The sequence below is a fragment of the Dermacentor albipictus genome, chromosome 10 (assembly GCF_038994185.2).
Source record: "Dermacentor albipictus isolate Rhodes 1998 colony chromosome 10, USDA_Dalb.pri_finalv2, whole genome shotgun sequence".
Taxonomy (NCBI): domain Eukaryota; kingdom Metazoa; phylum Arthropoda; class Arachnida; order Ixodida; family Ixodidae; genus Dermacentor; species Dermacentor albipictus.
In genome coordinates this window covers 38,138,253-38,156,874 of record NC_091830.1, presented here as the reverse complement: position 1 = coordinate 38,156,874, position 18,622 = coordinate 38,138,253, and the positions used below count along the sequence as shown (strand labels likewise).

The window sequence follows — 18,622 nt, the reverse complement described above, 5'->3', positions numbered from 1 at the left end:
CCCTTCAATTTATCATTTACGATGAGAGCACTGAACGTAAGTGGTTAAATCTGAATTCATGATTTTGTTTTTGTTGTAGCGACTAATTACCACGTGGTCGCCACCACTGAGGGCAGTTCGACGAAGGAATGAGCCCTTCATTTGAAAGCGGCTACACACACACACACACACACACACACACACACACACACACACACACACACACACACGAAGCCTTTGTAGAAACACCCTGTATAATCGAATGTTTTGAAGAGTGACAAGAACACCCGTCATTTGAAGGATACTTTATTTCGTCAATTCCATCATCTTCGTGAATGTTTAAAACCAGACTTTTTAAAAGCAAGCACGAGATTGTGCACTTGGGCGTTCGCGAACGTGCTTATGGACGCCACGTGTACCCGCGGTGCACCTTGTCTTCTGGCTTCAAGATAAGCCTTTAGTTCATCTCAGTGTAGCTTATTCAAGAGCGATGTGAAACTTGTTGACAGAATGGAGTCCGCACGTGGTTCTTGCCTCCAGGAACCACTGGAATAGAGTTTCTGCAGCCGTTCGCTTTTGAAATCAACAAATGCAGTGGACGCTCGAGCCTTACATTTACGAGAAAGCAAGAACGTGTCCCATGCTTAGTTTCAAATGAGGGCCTCTTGTGCTGCCTTTTCTGGAAGGATCGCACTCGTTTGGACAGGCTGCTTCTAGACATACCAGGGCATTCAGAAATTGCACTTAATTGCGCCATGAAACTGGCGGCGCGAGTTCCGATTCTACGATGACCAGTAATCTCGCAGCCATTTGATCCAACACAGACGTTTTAGGATAAGGAAATCTTGAGGCTAGTCATTTCGAAGGCTTCCTGCATATGAGAACAATGTTTCACGAATGTAGAAGATCTGCGCCCTCTGTTACCCGACGATTTCTGCAGAGGGACTGTGGCAAGTTTAACACAAACGAGCGTTTATGGTGGAGCGAAAAACATTTTATCACCTCTTCTCCGATGGCCGAAATCAGCTGGCGTGTCGCTGCGATCCTGAAGTGCCAGACGACCTTGTTGCGGCAGGGGCAAGTTCTGTTCAGCTTCTTGTTGCCAAAGCTTCATGACATACCGCACGTGACAGGCTTGCTAAAGCAATTCAGACTGCTAGTTGATTCGATAGTGTGCGACCTGTTATTTAATGTCGGGAAACTGACAGATTTTTCCAAGATTCTGGCCTTCGGTCTACTGTGTCGTACGGCGTATTTCTACTTTCAGACTCACTGAAAGGATCCCGTACCTCGTTCGAGCCACGAGTAGGGCACTGACTCGCATATGAGAATTGTGTCGGACAGTTACATGGGCATGACGGTGGGTAGAGGCAGTTCGTATCTTTGACTTCGAATGCGTTCGAGCCACGAGCAGGGCACTGGCTTGCATATGAGAATTGTGGCGGACTGTTACGTGGGCGTGTTGGTGGGTAGAGACAGTTCGTATCTCTGATTTCGAATGCGGGATGGCGTGAATAAGTTGAAGGGCGTTTCTCAGGCCCCAAAAACGAAAGTCGATCTGAATAAGAGAACGAGGATTGACAGTTCGGAGATGCTTGCTGGGAGCGTTCCATTTTCCATAAGGTGCCATCAGTAGAAGGCCTGCTCAAGTGGTCTTGCCTACCGTAAGACTTGCTAGTAGCGGCATATCTATCAGAATCTGGTGCCCAGGGTTGACTGCTACGATAGTCAGATTTACACAGATCGGCATCGCATGGATGATTGCAGGCTTGCGCTTGGAGAATAGAACAATGCAGACAACGGACTTCCCAAGACGCGCTCGCGCTGTTTGAAGATGGGAATAGCACAGGAATCTCCCGAGGTTCCAACTCCTGTTCCCCTAAATCCCACTGCCAGTTGTTGGGTTCATCCAGGCTACAAGATTTTTCGGAATTTTCTTCCAGTGTGTCGTTTGGGAAATCGACCCAACCTTCCCTTTGCCATATGGCTTGGCTGGTGTCTTGGTTATTACGTTGACACTTTTCAGCTGCTCTCGAGAGTTTTCGGTTGACAGCCGGGATATCAAGGTCATGAATCGGTAGTGCCCCACCGATAATACTAGCTTCAATCTCTTTCCTTTCCTTTGGTTTATGATACACTTGCGTTTCACCGAGCTCCTGATCATGCGGTGAAGTGGAACATGGGAACCATTCTTTTACGGCGCCATCAGGTGAACAGTCATTGTCTTGAGGTTCCGGTTTTGATCTCGATAAAACCACTTCCGTCCATAGCCTAGATCTCATCATCATGCACTCGGACTTCATCAAATCGTCGCCAATATATTTTTCATTCGTACACGGAGTCTTCTGCCACCTGCCCACCTCCAAACATTCTGCAGCATTCGCCTTTTGTATCAGCTCAGCGCTGTCTGAGCACATAACTTGGTTCAGTTCCGAAAGACATACCGGATATGACTGTTCCGTTGCCGTCGTGGCAACCGTCAAGGTCATCCGTGCATTTGTGCAACCAGTTGCGATAGAATTTGAAATGTTCCCTGTTTCTGAGAACATTTCTTCGGTCTCGAATGTCATCTGTGTCACATGCGGAAGGTTTATTCGGGTTGACATCTTGTTTGGCGCACGCTTTTTCTTAGTTCTTGCTGCTTTCTTTCCAGACGCTTTAATTTTCACGGATCTCTCTATAGATTTGCATAGATTTATCTGTGCTGGCGACCTTTCCTTCAGTGTACATTTTTCTTTCGAAAGCTCTACGCCATTTTCTGGTTCATTTTCTCGCACAGGTGGCGTTAAATCATTTTGTGCTGATGAATCTTCAAACGGCAAACGCTGTTCCTGTGACGGTGCTGCTTTGTTGTTCGGCGCCTTCTTTTCATGAGAGTGCACGGTTTTTCCCCCAAGGTTTGTGGACTTGATGGAGGAATGACCTTCGCGTTTTTGTTGCGATGACGGTGGTACGAGCTTCAGTTTCATATTTTTCCCGATTGGCGCCACAGTGGTTTCGCTCACGACAATCCCTTTTGATGGTGCCTCGTGTTGGAAGAATCCATTATTGTCGACTTCGATGCTGACATCCTGCTGCGATCTTTCTGTGATCTTTGACGTTTTCGCCCATTCTACTAACTCAGTAACTGCCGAACAATACATAAAATCGTCGCCATCGTCTGCAACATTTTGATGGAGATCCATTACTTCTCTTTTCGGTGGCTTTGCGTAATGCACATTTTGTTCGCCGATTCGCAAGGAGCGATGAACAGCATGATTATCTGCTTGCGTTACCATAGGCGGAGGTAACCATGAGGTTACCCATGCACATTTTTCTGCATTCGGTTCTTCCACAGAATCTGTTCCATTCATTAATGAAGGTGTGCTGGGAAAGCAGAGGTGATGTTCGCTATGCCTTTCAAAGCTCGGCTCTTCCTCAGCGAATATTGTTTTCGAATTGGGACTGCAGTCACCGAGTGGCTTTGGGTTCGGAGATGGGTCTGCGCATTTTTCAACGCAGTTTTCCGAGGGATGAAGCGACGACTCGGGTTCGAATGACTTGGTTCCTTGTTCTGTCACGTCGACGGGCTGGTATGGCATGACAGAAGCTTCCGGCGGCCCTTCTTGTACGGTATCCCACCTGTTTTCAAGCAGCTCGTGTATCCTCTCAACCAGCATTTCACAGGTTGCTTGTGGAACTCCCAGCGACAACTTGTTATCACTGAGATGCCCGTTATGCATTCCCCATTCAATTTCGGGTGCTGGTCGTTGTCTCCCGTTTCCCGCATCACGCTTTTCAGTCATGGGAGTTCGACGACACGACACTTTCATTAGTCGACATAATTGATTGGGATATACTACTCGGCGTATTCCGCACAATTCACGTTTCGAGTGCGTCGGTAGGCGACAGGCGAATCTTTCCTGACGCTGCCGTCGAAGTATGTGCTGCGCTCGATTCCAAACACTGCCATCCGCGCACTCAAAAGCCACGTCGGATGGTACTAAAAACGCTCCCTGATTGCAAACTCGGATGTTCGGAATCACACAGTACGAAGCTTCGGATAGCGCCTTGTGGGATATTGGAGGACAAGAGCATGATTTCTGCGGAGAGTTCATCCGGGGCAACCTCTTCGGGGAGGCCTTGCGATCATCTGATTGCGTAGTTATCATGAATCCCCAGCCCGGAAGAGCTGCACATTGTGGTCGTTGGGCTGACTGTTGATCAGATGGCCGTTCGGTGGGCTCCGATTGCAACGTACTTGGCGTTACTTGCGAGATAGACGGAACAGTTGTTGAAGCACTCGAAGCAGCCATCAGAGAGGCAAAATGAGGTTTCAGTTCCTTAAATAAATTGGACAACAGCTCATTGCGCCGTGATAACGCCGCTTCATCTGTTCCCGCTGGTAGTATGGCTGCAAGGTAAGACAGAAGTTCATGTTTCAGCCGTATCTGCTTGTCGTCCTCAGCTTTCTGTTCCATGTCGGTAGAGGAAGCTCAGTACTCAGCACGTTTCGGCGAAATGAATGAAGAGGTGGCCCTGCAAGGATAAAGTACAAGGTAAATGAGCTGCTGGTAAAAAAAAAAATTAGAAGTGTGAGGTGAGCGTAGCGCCTCAAAGATTTGATGTAGGAAGTTTGACGGCACCATGGCACGGAATTTGATGTTATGGCGTTAAAACATTTACTAAGCAAAATTCATCGCTAAAGATTGCATGTCGAATACGGCGTGAAAGAACAAATGCAGAATTAAGAAATGCTAACGCGAGAACTTCTGAAACGCTTCTGCACGCTCACAACGCTCACTGAAACTTCCTGAAAACACCTTATGCCTGTACTAATGACAGCACTGAACTGCGGGCGCGGCGGTGGCAGGCGCGCTGATGGCGTTCCGATCATTACGGAACGTTATCGCTCTAGAGCATCTTATCTACCTGCGCTGAACCATTATGAACCGTGACCAATGACCTCAGACGGCGGCTTTGTATGGTACACCGCGCGGGCCACACGCTGAAAGTAATCTGCGACGCCGACAAAGAGTGCCGACTGGTAATAGTTTCGTGCGCTGTGTTCTGCCCCCTACTTAGCTTTGAAGATGCGAGGGCCCGCATCTCGAATGCGATCTGCGAAAGTGGCAGAATTAGGCATGTTCCGAGACCTGCGCGAGCGCTGTATTCTTGCCGCTTAATTCGCTGGCGCTGAAGCGATCGAGAGGCAACACGAAGGTAAATTCGCTCGCTGCCGTGGACGCTACGTCGAAAGCTGTCGTCTTACGGGACGGACGGATGGTTTTCTCGTTTGGTAAACGTAGGAATGCTAACGCATAAAAAAATTTATGTCAAACCGCATCACAGCATGAGGTTGCCCGCTGTCGAGACTGGTATAATGTGCGCATGCCCGTTCTGCTCGTATACTACTCGCTGGCAGGGTCATTTCATTTATCCTATGCATAGCGCTACCCGTTTCTCAGTCTTGCGCAAGTCACCACCACGTGCCTGTTGCATCAACACTGCTATGTTGCGCCAGGAGATATCGGCGCCCTGGCTTCGACACAGGCGCCACTACCTGCGAGATCCTGCTATGGCGCACATGCCGTGGCCGGCAGCAGCGGCTTACGTACAACGCGCGCAGCACTTTGGAAAAAGCTAGCAGTAACGGCAGCGAGTAACATAGCACGCACGTGTACACTGCGCGGGTCTCAACATCGGGAGAGCTAAAATGGCGAGGTACAATTGGTGGCTTGGTGATGCGGTTCGTCACAGCGCAATCACGTGCTCGCCGGGGTGAGTTATTTTTACTTCCGACAATGAAATTAAAAATACGATTGCGTGGTTTCATTGCGCAGACGCCATAAATCAAGATTGTGTTGCACGGAAGCACGAATAGAAACACTTGAAATTTGACAAGCAATGGAGTTTTGGATTGAACATACCGACGGAATGTTAACGGTTCTGGTGCTGGAGGCTGAAGTAATAACTTGAACCTGAACGTAACAGTGTCACGTGATGTGTGCTTGTCCTAGACAAACAAAGCAGAAGATGGCGGTTAAGTTTTCAATGCCCCTAGTAAGCACCGGTCCAGGCAGGGGCGTTCCGTTTGACAAACCGCGCAGTGAACTTTATGCAAGGTGGGCATTGCGGCTGCCGACAGTATAGTTGTCGCCTGAAAATTTCACTTATTTTTCAAATAAATGTCGGCATATCCACGGAATACGCACCAGCAAGACAAATTTGCGCATAAGACGGGAGTTTGCGAAAACGAAGAGTGAAGCAGTAACGCTCATTCAGAATGATTAAAGGTGAAAACGAGAGAGAAATATTCACCGACCACTACTATACTCCCTAATACGAAATTTGAGCGCAGCGGTGTATGATATACTTATTTCGCGATATATTGGCTGTTATTTGTTATATATTGGCTGTTATTGTTATATATATTGGTGATATATTGGCTGTTATTTCGCGATATACGGGCATGTTGTAAACGGAGCTAAGTGTAGTGCGACTGCCTCGCTACACGGGAGCTGGTGAGAGCCAGCGCGTGGATTACGCGTGGGCACGATTGACGGCAGCCTCCGCCCGCAAAGCTCTCTGACGGCGCGCGCTACTCTGGCGCCCTCTCGTGGTCATCGTCACCGCTTTTCTCAAGCTTTGCCATGTCATCCTCTGCTCTGCGCCTCACGGTTCCGCTGTACGCTCCTCTCCGCTTTCCTGGCGCATGCTGTTCTACCTGTTGCTGACATCGCGGGTGGCCCCCTGGAGTCATGTGCCGTCACCGTACGCCTTGGCAGCCAAGACACCGCTGTGGCGAGCATCTACATTCGTCCAGGAAAGCCGTGGGATCCTTCCAGCCTCGTACAGCTGGCTGTTCGCCTCGGTGGCCATGCAGTCCTGTGCGTTGACTTCAACGCACACCACACGGATTGGGGTAGCCGCAGCTGCACCCGCCGAGGCAAGGACCTCACAGACGCCATCAGCCGAGCTGGCCTGCTGATGTTGAACACTGGGGAGCCTACCTACGTCCGCCGCGGAGCTCGCACGGCCATCGACCTCTCCCTCACCACCGAGCAGTGCTCCTACTCCTGGGCCACAACTCCGGACACATGGGGGTCTGACCACTTCCCTATCGTGATCAGCCCCGTGTCTGGGAGAAGGCCTAGGACAAGAACTTACCACGTCACAGACTGGTCCCTGTTCCGGAAGCACTGCAGCAATTTGGACGATGGCCGTGACTTCCTCAGCGCCATTGCGGATTGTGCTCAGGCTGCCACCGTTCAGTGCTCTGCCCAACCAGATACCCCCGCTCCGGACCTGCACCTGCTCAACCTCCGCGCCTCCAGGCGCCGTATGGAGCGCAGAGCAATCCGGACGGGCAAGGCAGAGCATTGGACCGAGTACAGACGCGCGGATGCCCGCTGCAGGCGCCAGGCCCGGCGCAGGAGGAGCCAGAGCTGGAGGAGCCTCTGCTCTGCCATCGAGGACAGATCCAGGGGACCCCTGGCTTGGAGACTACTCAAATCTCTCACCGGCAGGAGAACAAACCTACAACCTGTCCTCGCCGCTGCCATCACGCTGGGCATCAGCGAAGAGGCCCTTGCGGAGTTCCTCGCCGACCAGTTCGCGCCGGCTGTACCACGCACTGCAGCCATCCTGCCGGTAGGACAGCCTTCCCTCAGCCTGCCTAGCTGCTTGCACAACCATCACCCGGGGTGGACATCGAGCCAGATCACTGCTATCTGCCAGGACCCCCTGACGCTGCACGAGCTCCAAGTGGCCCTGAAGAGGGGGAAGCGCCGCAGCGCACCAGGAGCCGACGGAGTGACGACCCAAATGCTCCGCAACCTGGCCGCCAGCGAGCAGCAGCGCCTGCTCGACTGCTATAACGACATCTGGAGGTCAGGGAAGGTGCCGGAGCAATGGCGCACAGCCATCGTGGCCCCCATCCTGAAGGCCGGAAAGCCGGTTGGAAACGTGAGCTCCTACCAGCCGGTCTCCCTCACTTCCGCCTCCTGTAAGGTGATGGAGGCCATTGCTTTGGTCCGACTGGACTGGGTGGCCCGTGCCCGTGGCTTCCTGGCCGATGAGCAGACGGGGTTCCGGCGGCGCCGATGCACCGCGGACTCCATCGCGGATGTGGTCTCCACGCTGGAAGAGGCCAAGGCCTGCGGTGACGCCGTGCTCCTGGTGCTTATCGACATCAAGGGGGCCTTCGACGGCCTGCCCCACCCAGTCGTTCAGCAGGCCCTGGACCTACTTGGCATCAACGGGAATCTGCGGCGGTTCATCTCGTCGTTCCTAGAGGAACGCACCCTCAGGGTACGAGTGGGCCGATCGAAGAGCTCCCCTCGTCCGGTGGCAGCGGGCGTGCCACAAGGGTCAGTGGTGAGCCCTTTCCTGTTCAACCTGGCCCTGGCCCGGCTTCCTGCTGCCCTGCCGATCGACCCCGACTATCCGGTGAGTGCCTCCATCTACGCGGACGACATCGCCCTGTGGGTGCGAAGCCCACCACACAACCACCGCAGCGCGCGCTCAGCCCTGCAAAGAGCTCTTGACACCGCCGCTGCTTACCTGAGCAGCATTGGCCTTGCCATCTCGGCAAGGAAGACGGAGGCCATGCTGCTCCACCCAAGAGCAGCCGCCCGCCGCACAGCACCCCGGCTGCACCTGGAAGGCGTCCAGTTACCCTGGAGCACTGCAGTGACGTACCTGGGGCTGCGCATTGATCACCGACTGTCCTGGCTGCCTGCTGTCAAGACCCTGCATGTCCAGGTCCTCCGTGTCCGCAAGGCAGTCTCCCAGCTTCTTTCCCGAGGACAGGGCTGTACCACTGGGTGGGCACTACGGCTGTACGATGCAGCAGCCACCTCACGCCTGCGGTACGCCCTCCCACTCGTGGCACTACCACCAGCCCGTCTCAAGAAGCTAGAGCTGCAGCATCGGGCCGCGATTAGGCTCTGCCTGGGCGCTCCCCGCAGCTCCCAAGTCGCTGCAACCTTGGCCGAGGCGGGAGCATGGCCCCTGTCACTCCTCCTCCTACAGCAAGGGCTAGGCCATGTTGACCGCCTCCACCATGGACCAGACGGCAGTGCCCTGCTCTCCCGACTGCGCTCGCGGCCCCATTCACAGATGGGCAGACTCTGTGGGCTGTACGAAGAGGTGATTGGGAGGCCTCCAGCGAACAACGCACAACTGCCTCCTCCCCAGAGACCACCCATACCCATCACCACAGAGCTGCCCGGCGTTTCCAAACGGCGCTCCCCAACTTGTGCCCTTCAACAGACGGCTGCTTCCCTCCTGCATGAGGACCACGGTGGAAACCTGCAGATCTACGTTGACGGCTCGGTAATGCCGGACACAGGCTCGTCGACTGCGGCCTGCGTGGTGCCCGCTTTGGGGAAGAGCAAGCAGTGTCGCCTCCCCAACCCTGCGACGTCAACAGCAGCAGAGGTTGCAGGCCTTCACCTGGCTGTGGACTTACTCGCAGAGGAGCTGCCAGTGACCCCAGTGACCATCTACTGCGACTCCAAGGCGGCACTCCTCAGCCTGCAGAGGCCAGAAAGGGCCAGCCTCGGGGTAGCCCTGCTCTCGTCAAGGCTGATGGCGCTCCAGGAGGCGGGCTGCTCAGTATCCCTGCACTGGCTTCCAGCCCACGTAGGGATACCGGGCAACGAGGAAGCAGATGCACTGGCAAAGCGTGCCCACCACTGCGTGGTCCCGCCCAGCCTGGCAGTGACAGCCAGTGATTTCACATGCCACAGGCTTCGGCGCCATCTGCTGGCCTGCCATCCGGACAAGCGGATGTCCTTGGGCCGCCCTCCGCGACCACTTCCACAGCGCGGCCTCGCACGCAGGGAGACCTCCCTCCTTCTGCGACTGAGGATTGGCTGCTGTTGGACGGGTGCTCGCCGCCACCGGCACGGCCTCGTCGCCTCTCCAGCCTGTGCCTCCTGTGGGGAGCCCGAGACCCTGGAGCACCTCCTGCTGGCCTTCCCTGCCTACCTGCAGCAGCGTGACCGTCTCCTGCAGGAGTTCCGACGACTGGGGCTTCCTTCTACACGACAGGAAGACATCCTCTTCCCTGGTCGTAGCGAGCTACCAGCCCTCCTGAGTGTCGTCGAGTACCTCGACTCGTCGGGGCTCTCGGCGAGACTCTAGGATTTTCTCCAAAGACGGATAGCCTCACGGCTACCCAAACCACTCTAGGCTACTCGAACTGCCCCAATCATCTGGCTCCTGCTGGATCACCGCTCCCTGGCCTTTCACCAGATCACCAATCCTACCGGACCCACTGGGCCCTACCTGCCGGACTGCTCATCCGCTGCCATGGCGACCCTTTAAACCTCTACTCTCCTATCTCCTTTGCTCCCACTATCCCCCCCCACCCCCGTTGACGCTGAGCCGTGCTCCCGCAAGGGCTGCAGAAAACAGCGACAACCTTTCCTTACCCCTTCAAGAACCACTTCTCTCTCTGCCAGTTCCCTCGCGCTCGGTTGCCGCCGCCGTCGTAGAATCGGGCTCCTAAGCGTTAGGCGCTTAAAATGCATATGTGTCGAGCGCCGACGAGGGGACGAGCCCAGCAGACTGCAGCCAGGAGTTGTGCCCCTATCGGTGGCAGCTGCCAGCTTGCTTCCTCCACACTTTTCTCTGTCCATTGTATATTTGTGTTTCCAGTTCAAATTAATGATGACGGCAATTAAAATAGTAAAAATAAAGCTTAAGGAAGTATCAATATTCAATGAAGTTGAACCACTTAATTGAGTTCGAGCACGGTATCTGTGCAGTGTATCGTTCAAGGAATTCAAATTCCTTGAACGATACACTGGCACCTTGACATACCCTGGATAACGAACTCGGTAAACAACCATGACGCCTTAAAGGCTGTGACAGATAGTCGATATCTTTATTCAATGCTACTCATGCTGAACAGGTGCCAATTGTTTGAGGAGAGCAAATTTGCCTGATGTATTAATAAATTGGTACAAAATAACGTGATTATTGTATTTGCAAGAGTTATTGCAATGACCACTGTCGGTAGCTTACCGCTGTCCCTGAAAATGAAAGTGTGCAATGAGGTAATTCTACCGGTATTAACGTACGGGGCAGAAACTTCGAGGTTAACAAAGCTCCAAAACAAGGACTGAACAAAGAGCGATATAAGAAAAAAAAGATCAGTGCCCTTCTACTCCGTGAAGAAAGATTACCAGTCAAACTATGTGGGCTCATTAATGGCGAACTGCACCTCTACCGCGGGTCAGCCCGGCATTGCACAATCTTCGGCATCGGCCCACATTTGATCTGTGCTTCACTCCTGCTTCACCACCGCCGCTAGTCGGCGCGCTATTGCACCTTTTTCGGTATCGGCCCACGTATCTACGTACCCAGGTTTTTTGCTTACATCACGAAAATTTCCTTGGACAGTAGAGGTATGCAGCTTCGCTGTAAATATGTTAGGTGTAAGTTTAAGCGACCCGAATAGAGTGGTGTGATTCAGAGAGCAAACGGGACACTCGATATTATAGTTGACATTAAGAGAAATAAATGAAGATGGGTAGACCATGTAATGGGTGGGGCAGATAACCAATGGATCATTAGAGTGGGTGCTTAGGGAAGGGAAGCCCAGTCGACGAGGGCAGAAAATTAGGTGGGGCGATGAGCTGAGATTTGCAGGTGCAAGTTCGAATCAACTAGCGTAAGACAGGGGTATTTGGGGATCACTGGTTGAGGCCTTTCGTCCTGGCAGTGGAGACAAAGCTAGGCTGATCACGATGATAGGATCTGGAGACCCAGAAAAAACATAATAAACTCGCGGGCAGTGAGAGACGCTGTGGTTGGTGGGGTTGCAAATTGATTTCCACTACCAGTGGTCCAATAACAACATTGCGACCATTACAAAATTGGTAAACGAACCAGCGTGACCGAGTTTCTGCGAGCTGCTCTAAAGAAGTGACCCATCAACTATTGTAAGAAAAACTTCACAAAGCACAGAGCCAGGCTCAACGCTGACGGCCCTAAACGCCTTCTTACAACGGTATTTGAAAGGCTACTGAGGGACGCGAGGCGCTGAAACAATAAGGTTCAAGAAAAAGGAACAAGAATGAAACAGGTAGCGATTGTACCTTACGCGGCAGTGACAAACAGATTTATAGGGTGAACACGTGGTCACATTGCGGAGCGCCTGTGCCGCCAGCGTTGCCGAGCGTCTAAGCAAACATGCGCAGATCGCTGCTCAAGTGCTTCAAGCCCGTCTTGAAATTAAGGAAACTTCGCTAGCAGAAGTTAGTGAATACTGGACTTTTACGTGCCAAAACCGCGATATGATGACGAGGCACGCCGCAGCTGGGAGACTCCAGATAAAGTTTGACCACTTCATGTACTTTAAAGTGCGCCCAATGTATTTAACTCCCTACAAAATGTAGCCCCGTTGCGGGAGTTTGAGCTCGGGCCCTCTGGTTTACCCGCGCAACGTCAAAACTACCACACCACCACCCCGAGTAGCACCAGCTTTGCATGATCATGGTTGTAGCTTCAAAGCCAGCCTTGCTCGTCGAAAATGGACTGCAAATGAATGTTTCACTTAGAGCCACATTAACTGCATCGAACATCGAACTTCAGGGAAAATTGATTCCTTTCGTGTATGGCTAGGACTAACGAGAAGGGCCAGAGTGGTTCTCCGAAAGGGAAACGTTTAACCAGCTCTGCGTTTCATGACGGCTGAAGTTAATGAAACCACCGGCCTTTTACTTGTTGTGCGGGAACTAAAGTTTGGCTTCTCGACAGAAACGATGTGCTAGTGCAAGCGGGTTTGCAACATTAACGCAGGCATGGCGAGGCAGAAACTATAAGACTACACGAGACCGCGCTTTTGCGCATAGAGTCAGTAGCCGCGTTTACGTGAATGCGACATGTCGCATCGCATCGCATTTCTAGCGCATCACATTCATGTAAACAGCAGTAATGCGCTAGGAAGGCGCATCGCAGTAATGCGCCAGGCGAGGCTAGATTTACAAGCGCGAGTCGCCTCTCGCGGAGCATGTCAACGCAGGATCGTCGCATTAGGAATGATGGGAAGGAATTAGCCATCAACATGGCGGCGGTCCCGGCTGCCCGCTTCGAATTGACTTTGGCATTGCTTTTGTAAAATGCTCTTCGTTCGCAGCAAATGATTGTGTAAACGGCTTTCGCTTAGTCTCAGGCCGCTTCGTCGACAGAGTATTTGAGATACCCTTGTGGTGTTTTCGAGATCGCTTCTCGTTTCGAACGAGTCGAAGCCTAACGAAAGAAACATTCGAGATGTCAGCGCTACCTATCGCTAGAGTCAGAAAATAGCCGCAACGACGGCATGTGGCCTCTGAGATCCGAAGATCTCGCTGGCCAACTAAAGCTGCAAAACACGTGCGTGGCTTTGCGTCCGCTACACTATAGCGTACGCTAAAACAAAGCTGTCTGTTTCTCGGCACTCAACCACCAACGTGCACTCGGCCTACTACCGGAAACCAGTTACACCGGAAGTCGGTTGCACTTCCCTTATATGACACCATGTGGCGCTATTTTCTCGCGAGAGTTAAGGAGCTGCATGTAAACGGCGTCGCATCGCCTTTCCCAGATGCGCTGGGAAATGCGATGCGCCACTGTCGCATTCATGCAAACGGGGCTAGTGAGCTAGCTCTAGAGGGGAAGCCGGGCGAAAGAAGTTCCAACCGTAAGGACGCTGCCTAGTTGCTACCTCTCGTTTTTACGTAACGCTAAACAGAAAAATGTGCGAGAACAAGCATTTACACATAGCACGCACATGTAGATCGACAACGTGTAAATCTCAGTTTGTATTTTTAGAAAGATCCGATGGCTGCTTAAAAAATATTAAAAAGTTACGGCGCGTTAAGAGGTGCGTTTGAAGGCACCTATGTCGCACCATCATAGCCAGAGAGTCTCGGGATCGAGTTGACTACGCCTGTAGCCTGAATCGCATACTGTCTGCATCTGCGCGTCAGCACATCGTAGCAACATGGCGGCGCCTTTGTGGTTACCGATTTCAATGTATGGGCGCTATGTAATTTTGCCTCTAGAGTTTGTTATGTCAACTCTAAGCCTTCACGCATCACGGTGCCAGAGTACGTTTGCTTTCATCCGCGGCCACGCTTGGTGCGTGCACTAGCGCTTCGCAATATGTGGCCGCACGTTCCCGTGTTTACCGTTTTTATTTTAGTCTGCCCACTGCTCTATACGCCCTAACCCCTGCGCCAAAGAAGATGGCCGTTAAAGAAGGCGTCGCGGTGGCATGACCAGCATCAAGCAAGGGTGATTCATTGTGCGCACGAGTCAACGTCACCCACGAAAATAATCAATGCACAGGCAACTACAAAAAAAAAGCGCGCTGCTTGCAGGAAAGGGGTGACCTGCGATATGCCTTGATCATGGGCCCAACAATACATCGGACAAAGAAGGTAACATGCCGCATTTTTAGAAGGCAGCCCCGCCGGACATCTTGTCAATTTTTTCAACGTCATTGATATTGCGTCATACAATTTTAGGACCCATTTTTATACCTATATTTGCGAAATACGATGAGAAGTTGACTTGCCAAATTTTAAATGCCATGACCCTGGCGAGAACGGGCAGTCGTGCATCAGTGCACCATCCATACTACGGGCAAAAAAACAAAAGATCTACCTGCGGAAAAACTGCCATCAGTCTAGGAAACCGATTAACGGCATAAAGAAAAAAGGTGGTGTATTTCTTGCTTTGTGCTATGGAGTACGAGAACGAATATTAGACGTTCGGTTACTAGGGCAGCGGTGTGTTGTCACTTCTGTTCATGTCACTAGTTCTTGCTGCAAACAATTCTCCATGCGCAACCAACATGCTCAGGCAAACAATTCACCGAAATGTTCCTTAAGGTGCACACAAAGCATGGCACACGAGCACTTTCGCGCTCCGCCCCCACAGGAGCGGGCTTCCATATCAGAAGGAAGTCAAACCCACGAGCTCGTGCTCTCCGCATCAAAACGCCGCGTAACCACTACTACCACGGGTCGTTCAACCGTATATTTAACATTCTAGAATAACTTCTATTTGATAAGAGGCGTTGCTTTGTTTTATTTAACAAACAAAATGTTTAACTTGGATAAACGCGGCCCTCCAGAAGGCAAATTGTCAATTCTGCAGAGACGCCGGAAGACCTGTCAAGCCTGGCGCGCTAACAAGAAACGGGTTTAGCTGCAGAACCAGCAACTATAGTGTCATGCCGCAATTTCTAGAAAAAAAACAAAACAAAGAAACACTTACCAAATAGAAGTGCTGAAGCACGGAGCCTTGCTGTGCCTATGAAACCACATTTCCACCCATCCTCACAGGTAGACGATCTCCACTCGCGAGCGAACAGCACGGTTCTTCGGTTCCTGCTTTCCCGCTTAGAATAATCGTGTGCGTGAATGAAAAAATGGGAGCAGAGGATGTTCCTCGTGACGGCATCATGCGATGATATCGGCCTATGATTGGTTGCGAATGCGACATGTGCTGCCCTCTTCGTGCGACAATATTTCTAGGATTGCTGGACTGATAAAAGAAAATTTGTCATTGCTACGTGAGTTGCCACGCACGTTCAGTAGTTTAACACCACCACATTGTGGTAGACTGCCACCAAAGGCCTATGATGTGACGTTTATTTTCGCGTGTTTTAAGTGCAAAAGGTTCGTCTGAACAAAATTTGCAGCAGCTTACACGATAGAGATAACCGCTGGAAGTTTAGGATGCCGGCGTAGTATCCATAAAAGTGCGCAAAAGCCTTCGGCTACAACTTTCTGAAGGAACAATGCACAAGAGATTGAGTAGAAAAGCAGATTATGCTATGTGCTCTAGCATGCGTTCAACCAGTTTTGATGTTTTTGTCGTTTCTGTAATGTAATACTCGTGATGCCTTCGAATGTTACCTCAGCCGTTAGCTCTGGAAGCATGTGTGGTACTTAGGAGATTATAGTTTCATCAAAATAAATAGAGCGGCAAGTATAGCCTTCATTGAAACAAAACAGCGCGGTTTTCACGGGGACAAGCGGGAAGAAACGACATGAACGAGCGCTGCCTTGTGACACAGACGAGCGCTAACTTGTACGGCAAGTATAGCCTTCAGCTATACTTGGCGTACATGGGAAATTTCAGTAGTTGGAAAAGTGTGTCATTATTGGCGTACCAAAATTGCACTTCGCTGCATTGGTCGCCTTCTTGTTGTGAGAATGTCCAGGGAATCATTACGACTTAGATCATACTTCAAGCTGAACGTATGGCGGTCTCATTGGTAAGATAATGCCATGTAGCGTGTCAGTCACCTCCACGGGCGGTCAGAAGCGGTGGCCCACAGGCTCTCTGTTGCACATTTATGTGTCATGCTGGCATATTTTGAGAGATAATACGACAACTTTAGAAGTGCATCTGTTTTCGCTGATCCTCGTACTGTTTCGTGCATCGTGACTGGGTTTCACCCATAATCATTAGTTCAAGCCTAGGGATTAGCGATGATGATTGTCGATTATTTGTGATGCCATTTTCTTTGAAAAGGGGAGGCGAAAAACAGTCAACTATTCGAAGCATCAGCGAATGCGGCTTTGCTGTATGTGTTGTAGCGTAGGCTCCTGCCTCTCAAAAAATCGAATTATGGGGTTTAACCTGCCGAAACCACGACCAGATTATGAGGCAAACCATAGTGGGGGACTCCGGAAATTCAGACGAACTGGGGTGTTTCAACGGGCGCATAAATCGAAGTGCACGGGTGTTTTCGCCACCATCGAAATGCGACCGCCGTGGATAGAGGTCGCCGGTACTCGATCCCGCGACCTAGCACTTAGCAGCGCAACACCATAGCCACTTAGCAACGCTTTATTGCCTCTGTTTGCTTTACATTATTTCCCGAAAACGTCTACATCAATATAGTATAGTGGTCTTTGCACGAAGAGCAACTAACGATCTCTGGTCTACTTCTTGCCTGCCTTTGCATATCATGAGAAGTCACGAAACAAAGACACCAAATAAAACATAGGGGAAATTACTTGTATTCACTAATTGAATTAAAGAAATGATAAATATGGCAATGAAACTGGATGAAAAAACAACTTGTCGCAGGTGGGGAACGATCCCAAGTCTTCGTATTACGCGTGCGAAGATCGCACGCGTAAGTAGTAACTTAGACAATTCTTTGTTTTGCCCATAACTCCCTAAATAGGTTTAACTAACAAACCTTTTAATGATCAGCGGAGGACCCCAAGTATGATATTCAGATTTGTAGAGCACCTTCAGAAACTACCGATCGAATTGTTTACGGTACGTCTCACGTAGTCCTTTTTTCTGTGTTGAAAAGAAAGCCCGCGAAATATTAAAAAAAAACCACGTACGTGATTCAGCTTTTGCGCACTTCTATCGTGTTGCATCGTGGCTGGCGACGAGGAAGCCGCCGTGCATTCTTTGTCTTATCGGCCGCGCTCGGTCCGCAGCTTGCATTTTTGCCATAATCCGATGAGTGCCGACCTTGTTCCCCGAACGCACACTTGAGAGCAGCCCAATACCACTGCGCAAGCGCTCCGCCGCATGGCTGTTATATTTCGCGGGCTTTTTTGTAAGCCGGAAGAAAAGAATACGAGAGTCGTATCGTAAAGGAAACCACTCCATCGGTGGTTTCTGAAGGTGCTCTACAAATCTGCGTATCTTACTTGGCGGTCCTCATCCAATAATTAAGAAGCTGGGTAATTAAACGGAATTTGTGAGTTAGGGGGAAAACAAAAAAATTGTCTGAGTTACTATACGCTATTGCGAATAGTATGCGTTCAGTTCCATTCGTTTCCGGCGCGCCTATCATTTTTAAATTCTTGGCTCATGTTATGTGGGACACCCTGTAGATGGAATGATCACGCTTGTTAAATTGTGGGGTTTTACGTGCCAAAACCACGATCTGATTATGAGGCACGCCGCAGTGGGGGACTCCGGAAATTTCGACCACCTGGGTTTCTTCAACATGCACCTAAATCTAAGTGCACGGGTGTTTTTTGCCCCCATCGAAATGCAACCGCCACGGCCGGGATTCAATCCCGCGACCTCGTGCTTAGCAGCCCAACACCATAACCATGCACTAAGCAACCACGGCGGGGTGATCACGCTTGTAAAGACGTTTTGAGAGTGCCCCGTATACATTAAAATCTATATGCCAGTGTTCCTGATTTGTACGCTGCGCCTTCCTGTGGGGACAGTATTTTAGCTTCAAAGTTGTTTTCAGTTCAGTGGAAAACCAGTGGGGAAATAAGCGCTTTGCACCTTTCGGTGGTATAAAGCTCTTCATTCCATCGAGATAATAATAATAATAACAGTAATAATAATAAGTTTCAAATGACACTTTCACTTTTAGCAGCTTGTTGAAAAGGAAAACTCACTGCGGCGAAGTGCGCTCACTCACAGCAGTTGGCAGCGCTTGCTTGGAAACCAAACAGGCTGCTCAGTCTGTGGGGTCGAAGACTACGGGCTTCTGCGAAAGTGATTTACCATATTCAGTGCACCTGTGGTTCGAGTGGTCCAATAATTCCATCGGTCTCTGCGATTGGAGAGCCTTCCGATTCGCTCATATGGAAGAGGGACCCCCGCGGAAAAGTGTTGTTGGTCCGAGGTTGAATCCCCGAACGCAGTCAAATTTCTT

The 18,622-nt window shown here is 50.9% G+C and overlaps 1 protein-coding gene and 1 long non-coding RNA gene across 6 annotated transcripts in view; one reads left to right on the top strand and one right to left on the bottom strand.

Moving 5' to 3' along the window:
• The window catches only part of LOC135911886 (uncharacterized), a 166,256-nt gene that overhangs the window by 80,914 nt on the left and 66,720 nt on the right, over window positions 1-18,622 (top strand). The window lies entirely within an intron of this gene.
• LOC135911883 (uncharacterized) lies at window positions 137-15,442 on the bottom strand. Its single transcript, XR_010567486.2, has 3 exons — window positions 15,238-15,442; window positions 198-4,497; window positions 137-151 (listed from the first exon to the last, which is right to left on the bottom strand). It is a non-coding gene; the product is annotated as an uncharacterized lncRNA (long non-coding RNA).